This window comes from Lasioglossum baleicum, chromosome 16 (assembly GCF_051020765.1).
Source record: "Lasioglossum baleicum chromosome 16, iyLasBale1, whole genome shotgun sequence".
Taxonomy (NCBI): Eukaryota; Metazoa; Arthropoda; class Insecta; order Hymenoptera; family Halictidae; genus Lasioglossum; species Lasioglossum baleicum.
This window is the reverse complement of record NC_134944.1, coordinates 1,598,031-1,605,973: the sequence shown is the minus strand read 5'-3', so window position 1 is coordinate 1,605,973 and position 7,943 is coordinate 1,598,031.

Here is a 7,943-nt window from a genome sequence, read left to right as displayed (position 1 = left end):
AAGATTATCATCCCTTGTCTCAGCGAATAAGTGAGCAATTTCGTTTTTGTTAATCGTTGATCGATTCGAGAATTTCATTTAAAATCTACCTATACATATATATATATATATTATACTCGAAATTATTAAGTACCCGTTTTCTTCTTCTTTATGCAAATCATGTTCCAGTAAATATATACATATATGTATGTATATACGCGTATATATATTATCACTAGGCTAAGGAATATGTTTATGCAATTTTCAATTTTCTTTCTCGATCTTTCCAGGCAAATTAATTTTTCAGCGGTGAAATAAATTAAATTAAATTTTCTGGTCTAATATAATACATACAGAGTGGTCCACGCAACTTGCACGCCTATAATAACTTCCAAACTATGCGTCGCACGAAAAAGTTTTGTATACAGAAGTTGCACGGTCTGAAGGGGTACATTATTTAGTATATTTATTCTTTTTACAGACGGACGCGTAAAGGACATATGAAGGTCAAATTCATTTTTTCAAATGCAATGAGGTATTTTTTAATACATCAATCAATGCAGCTGGACATTCATTATAAAAAAGTACTAACCTATGTATGTCGAAAAGTTAGTAGTTCAGGAGATATTTCAATTTAAAAAACTCTATAAATGGTAATGGTATTTTAGAGTTATTTAAATGGAAATATCTCCTGAACTACTAACTTTTCGACCTACATAGGTTGTACTTTTTTATAACGAATGTCCGGCTGCATCTATTGATGTATTAAAAAATACCTCACTCCATTTGAAAAAATGAACTTGACCTTCACATGTCCTTTACGCGTCCGTCTGTAAAAAAAATAAATACATTACATAATGTACCCTTTCAGACCATGCAACTTCTGTATAGAAAACTTTTTCGTGCAACGCATACTTTGGAAGTTGTTATAGGCGTGCAAGTTGTGTGGACCACCCTGTATACAACGGTTTTGAAATTTGTAAAAATATTCACAGTCGTCGTTTTCTTTTACGGTGGGAAAATACCGGGAAAGCTTGTCTCGCGTCGTGTCAATTGTTTTCGAGAGTTAGTTATTTTCATTTCGGAATTGTTAACGATATATCATTGTTACGAGCAAATACGTAACTGGAATCTCGTTGAAATTCTTATCCAGTCGAGAAGCAGTGTAGAGTGTACACTCTGCACTGTAGTATGTAGACGTAGACCATAAACGTTTAGTATCGTGAGCTTCGCATACCGCTGAAGACGAATTCGACTGAATTCGACATCGTCTTTTGGCACACACGTCTTTCTAGAAAAATCGATGTGATGTCGGTGATGGACAGAAACAAAACAATTGTTAACAGTTTAAGCATTGTACGAGGTTATTATATCAATTGAAAATTATTTAAAACAGCTCGGAGAGCAAACGGTGAGATTTCAGTAAACATTAAGTTTATTCAAAATTAAATAAAAATGTTCAGCAGCGATTGTGGGCAGCAGGAGTTCAATAAAAATTTATTTCATCCCCTAACAGTTTTCTTTTACAGCTGAAAACAACATAACACTGTTTTTAGATTTCTCGAATTTTTCACTGTTTAAATGCATCAAAATCCGCAGTCTAATTATAAGTATAATGAGTCACGGTTCTTTTCTGCAATTCAAAAAGAACGGTGACTATTACATAATAATTCTTTCGTTTTTTCACACTGAGAAAAACAGAAAAATGTCTTTTCGTTGGCAATGAAAATGTCGACCATCCCTTCCATCGAAGTCTCTCCTCCATTCTTTAATATCCTCCTGTTCGAGTCACTTCCGTTTTTTCGCGCCTCTCACATTCTCTTTCTAGTTTTTCGTGTTATTTATTTGTAATGAATGAACCGAATGAGCTACGTACAAGTATGCATACTAGACCGTTTACGATTAATGTAAATATATTGTCGGATATATCAGAAATCGGTATTGTTTATTCGTAATACGTTTGTGGTTGGCGAATCGATTGAATTCACTTCGATTAGCGAACTATTGGATTGGCAAGAAAGTAGTTTCGGTATTTTTGCAATTTGTTTATTCAAGCAATGAACTTTAACGATTAAGATATTTTCCATTTTGCTCGATGATATCTTTTGCCAAAAGGAATAAACAAGAAAATATTTTATCGATGAAAAGTTCATCGCTTGAATAAAGGAATTCGGTTTGATTTCATCTGAAAACAACGCAAAAAATCACTTTCTTGCCACAACCCAATATAAATTTTCAATTTTCGTTAACACAGGCAGAGAGAGAAAAATATTTTCCTCTAATAATTTAATAAAACTTTCCAATAATAATTGCAGGAAAAGGGAAGAAATTATTTATTCACATTAACTAGTAGAAACTGATCCTTCTAACATTTCCAGAGAACTGGAGGCTGTTGGATTGAGAATTTTCAGTACATACATTTCGTAAAAAAAAATTGTAAATATTCCTTCCGTCTTCCTGTAAATCAACCATGATAAAACTATAGCGAAGCAGCACCTGTCTCGACAATTATATAAATTATATAGGTACATTAACCGCTCTTAAAAACATTAAAAATGATTAAAAACTAGTATACAGCAGTTTGCAGTAGCTTCGTAATCGTGAAATGAACATAAAACGCTCTAATATGTTACAGAATCAACAGAAAATCACGTTACGGCGTCGAATCGCTTTATGCCTATAAAATGCAGCAATTTGCAATGCACAGGGTGTATAAAAAAGTAATGGTCGTTCGTCGTACGAGTGAATGCTACATCTCTGGATTGGAGGACATTTATAAAAGAAGCTTGATTGTTAGAAATTTTTCAGAATCTTCTGTTCCTCCGTTGGATCCACAGCGTACTGCCATTTATATAGCGAATACGTACCCGGCGCGGATGCAGATCGAAGTTTCGAACCTCTATGATCAATAGTTGAGGAGCTATGGTCGCTTAAAGTTGAGCATATTTCCAGTTTCCAGTTTCTTGACAGGTAAGGGCGCCGCCATATTGGTTTATAGTAACGGTCGCACGCCGCGCCGTCGTCACTACAAACCAATATGGCGGCGCCCTTACCTGTCAAGAAACTGGAAATATGCTCAACTTTAAGCGACCATAGCTCCTCAACTATTGATCATAGAGAATTGAAACTTCGATCTGCATCCGCGCCGGGTACAAATCTACTGGATTACATACCACATACATCATGATTCGTAGGAGAAAGGTACTAATTTTGAGTCTGGTAAAGTATTTAAAGTTTAACTTCAACTTCAAATTAACGATCTGAACAGGCAGGGACACGATAACGTGACACGGGCCAGGCGATAAATGTCCTTTTTCAATTTTCGTTTGTCTCGAGGCACGCAGACGATCATGTTCCGTCTCAACGACACGGTCAGGTGGACTGTAAATAGTGTATTTAGGCTTTCGTCTATACGTACAACTCCACGCAATGAAATTTTGCAAAAACTTCAGCAGCTTATACAATCTCGATAACTATTTGTTCGCGACATACGGTTTCTTTCAAACTTGTTGTATGCTAGATGAGTGAACAGTGTCGATATAAAAACAAACTTCGACAAGAATTTTCTTCGGTATAAACAATCCTGTGGAAAGTTTCTCTCACAAATGTCCACCTATTCAGAGATGTAGATTCACCCCTACGACGGATCACCATTATTATAAAACATGTACATAAAATATGTACTTATACATATATATGTATATAAAAAAAAAGCTTGGAATTAATTATTCAAACTATATGTTTCACTGTTCGGCAAAACAAGTAACGAGTAAAAAATAAGAAGAAACGAATACAATTTAATTGAATAATTCTAATGCTTCTTCGATTAATTTAATCGTTTCTTTTCTCGCGAACCACAAACATATATATGTATATATATGTATATTTCACGTTGGTAGCGCAGTCACTATATCTCGCGACACAGTGTTTCCGATGATCGTTCCTCTCCATTCAACATTTCGCCTAGCTACGTATATACAGGACTAGAGTCTTATTTTATTTATTATTCCGCGTGCCTGTTCCGTATACCTCCGGAAAACTCCGTCTGTTTCTCAGTTGTTCGTTCGCGTTATTCGAAACTAAGCGAATTCAACGCAACTTTCACGATATCGCGACAAAACGAACCGCGTTCGACGGTGCTTCTTATATTTCAACATTATACAACATGGAAATCATTTACTGGAATTGAATCTTCAAAATCAATGATCAACTTTCAGTTCGACAACTAGCTAAAAATGCTATCGGCGAAGCTAATTGATAAATCAAAAACGCAGTCGTTAAAGTTCTCCAGTTAGGTCGTTGATTGATTCACTGGTTAATTCACTAGTTCCGGTAATTATTATACAATATTCAATGATTCATTTACAAAACACAATTGAAAAACATTACGCAGTCACCGAGAGAGCAGGCAATGAAAATTCTGAGCATTATACGTGTCACCTTATTATTCTAGGAGTTTAAAGACTATGTCTAGTTCATTTTTACACGTCGATCTCGAGCACTATAGTAACCGCTTTCTTGGATATCCTGTAGTTTCACATTCTCTTCGATCCTGAAGTTTCATATTCTCTTCGCATGATTCACAACAGGATTGTACAGATCACTGTGTTCTCGCGTTGATCGTTTCTAAAAGGTTTGTTAATTAATTCGATGAATTCAGTGAATTCATTCGTTTCTCGTGTTCGAACACTCGGAACAGTAATTATTTAACAGTTGTCGTTCACGTTACCATAACCACTCCTCAAGAATGATGATTCGCGTGGTTCAGCCTATCCTTAAACGTTAGAACATTATTGTACCAATTTCAACGGTTGAAATTCTCTTGGTTCGACTAATCTAAGACAGTTACGGAGCGGTAACAATGGAATGAGCTTTGTAAATGTACAGATACACACTGCTGCGCGAAAGAAAGAAGCACCCGGTCGCCGGCAATATTGTAAACCTACCGAGCTCTAAATGTAAAGCCGATACATCGATATACATGGTGCCTTATTAAAATATTGTAACAAGATTCAATTTATTTGAACTTTGTGCGGCTCGTATTATAATATCACTGCTACTCAATGTATTTATTTAATCATTAACCACGAAAGCATCTTTATCATTTCAATAATTGTGAAATCAAGAATTTTGAGCCGTTCACGTGACCGGTGGTTAGGTTTAGCGTTAATAGAAAAGCGCGAAAAATCAAACAAGAGCGCGGCAAATTTCGAAAAAGGATTCCGCTAATCAGTGGCGCACCTAGGGTGGGGGGGAGCCAGGGGGCCAAGTCCCCCACCAAGAAAAAAATGTTCAGCTTCCAAAATTAAAATCACGGAATAGCCCTGGGTACCGTTGATAGATATTTTGGCTTAAAAAAAAGGTTATCACGCAAAACCTACGGCTGGGTTCAACTCGCCCCCCCCCCCCCCAAGATTACATCCTGGGTGCGCCACTGCCGCTAATTATCTAATACTTTAAATGCAACAAATCAATCATCGTACAATACAATGTCTACGTAAAGATATTGTTTGTCATTATCTATTATCTATATAAATAAAAATCAAATGCCGTTCGTTGGTAAGCGCATCACTTGAGAACGGCTGGACCGATTTGGCTAATTCTTTTTTTAAAATGTTCGTATTAGTCCGAACTAGGTTATAGGATAAGAAAATATCTTATAATTATGCTGGGGGTGCTTCTCTCATTCGCACAGCAGTGTATAACGAAATATAGCAGTCAATGTTATTCCGTGAAGTTTCTCCTATCGTTCTTCGCATCGGATGGAAAGAATTTAACGTAGGATTATATCCAGCATATTTTCTTCTTCGGAGTAGATTGATTGTCGTGTCTAAGATTCTGGCCAATAATTAATTAATTAATTCCTGCCAATGGTATCGAACAATCTGAATTCGCTATTCACCGGTCAGAGAAAGCTCTACGTTCGAAGGGATTTCTTTGCGAAACAAGAACACGCAAGGACTCGCAGGTATTCCTCTCGTACGCATTTACATTTTTATCGCTAGACTGCGGATCTTTATGCAATTGTGGCTCTTGAAAATTTTCAATTCAGTACGATTTCCACTTGTTTCAGTTCGAGAAAGGTTACTACTTCGGAAAATAAGGTTATATTTGATTTGAGTATTTTAAAGTTCGTCTAGAAGAATTGTAAACTACATAAACATCCGCAGTCTATTTATCGTAGACAGTTTGCTATAAGATGGCGAACAGAACCGAGGAAACAGAGGAACAAATTTTTCGTCATGGTAATGGTGTTTCGAACGATTACTTATTCCCTATCAACCTAAGAGAAGCGATCTTGAAGGTTTTGATCAATTATATACATTACTTATTACATATATATATTTATATATATATATATATATACATACATTAGGGTGGCTCTTATTTCCGATTTTTGAATTTCAGCGGCCACAGATAATAGGAAACGGATTAAACGTTAAAATAATGAATTTGATGCCGATAACAATCGTTTTTCGCGAATATCTTCCAAACTATTTACCACGTCGAAAAACATGTTAAACGAAACCTGTAGATCTGGCCAGGCTGCGTCTTTTATGTCCTATCACTTTTTTTCGTAGAACGAACGGTTTTCGAGAAAATTGAGAAAAACTTCAGCAACCTGTCACATACCTCGCCTGGCCGACCCGCAAATGATACGTGCCTGATATTTTTCTCGATTTTCTCGAAAACCGTTCGCTTCACGAAAAAAAGTGATACGACATAAAAGACGCAGCCTGTCCGGATCTATACATTTTGTCGGACATATTTTTCGATACAGTCAATAATTTAGGAGATATTCGAGAAAAACGATTTTACTTGCATTAATATTCATTATTTCAATATTTAATCCATTTGGTCCGACGTTCTTCTCGATTTTCTCGAAAACCGTTTGTTCTACGAGAAAAAGTGATAGGACATAAAAGACGCAACCTGGCCAGATCTACAGGTTTCGTTTAACATGTTTTTCGACGCGGTAAATCGTTTGGAAGATATTCGCGAAAGACGATTTTATCAGCATTAAATTCATGTTTTAATATTTCCATTAATTTTCAAGAGTAAATAAGAGCTACCCTAATATACATCGATCACACGTGAATGGAAAATGTCAACAAGTTGTCCATGAACGGACATTTTCGTAAGAAACTGTTTTCCCTAAGCGCACAGTTTCGCATGATCGACAGACTCTGTTTCTATACGCCCTCTTGGTTTCCATTTTTACAAAATTACAAACTCTCGTAACGAATGAATTCGAGAATATTGTTCGACACTGGGGCAACAGCAACGATATACGTCGGAACGAAAATGGTGCGCCATCTTGAAACGTTCCCTCGCGAAGGAATGAACGAACGAATGTCTTCCCTCGTATAGTGTCGTTATTTCTTCTGTTCTGCTCGAGAAAAACTTACGAAAAAATTCATAAACATTCTACCAAGTGGCACGCACCACTGTGAATTATTACAGAATTTTCGGTCGCGGCGTCGATTTTGAAAAAAATCCCGAAGCACAAGATCGCGATAGGATCCCCAACCTCGCTACCTGGGTAGACTACGCACGAATCATCCTCTGTTTCTTTTGTTCTGCTGGTCGAAAAATTACAAAATAATTCATGAACGTTCTACCTAATAACAGAGACGTCTGTGAATTTTTTCAGAATTTCCGGCCGCGGCGTCGACATTGAAAAAAATCCGGAACGTAAACTTGCGATAGGATCTCCAACCTCGCTATTCGGGTTAGACTATACACGAATTATGATTTATCTCTTCCGTTCTGCTCGACAAACAATTACGAAAAAATTCATGAACATTCTAGTTAATAGCGTACATAACGGTGAATTATTTCATAATTTTCGGTTGCGAAATGAATTTTTTTAAAAATCCGCGAGCGTGAAATTGAGACGGTAACACTATGCGAGGGAAGACTGCAAAGTCTAGGGTGTCTAATCGATCGTAAGGCAATTGCTT